Below are 406 nucleotides of genomic sequence, written 5' to 3'. Positions count from 1 at the left end.
GGGGGTTGTTCTGTGTTCTGGCTTGCGGATGAGTGTCAAGTCTCCTCTTGCAGCGGTAGAGAGGACATTGAGTTTGGCCCTGCCAAAATATGGGGCAGTACTGGTGAAGCAGCTGGAGAGATCTCCTGCCCTAGAGGACTGGCCTTGAACTGGTGGGTTGGGATATTGAAGAAGGATATTGACAAGTCGGCACATTTGCGGAAGAGGGCGATCAAACTGATCAAGGTAACAAAGCCTTTTAAGAATTGCCAGGGGAGTTTGGGGATGTTTTGCCAGAAGATGAGACCGAGAAGTGATGTGATAGCCATCTTCAAACATCCAAAGGGCTACCAATTGGAATATGGAGGAAGTTTGTGTTCTGCTGCCACTGAGGACAGGACCCAAACCAACTGATTCAAATGACAAT

This window comes from Podarcis tiliguerta, assembly GCF_965153285.1.
Source record: "Podarcis tiliguerta genome assembly, chromosome: 16".
In the NCBI taxonomy this organism is placed as follows: Eukaryota; Metazoa; Chordata; class Lepidosauria; order Squamata; family Lacertidae; genus Podarcis; species Podarcis tiliguerta.
The sequence above is the reverse complement of the archived record's forward strand: the minus strand, read 5'-3'. Positions refer to the sequence as shown.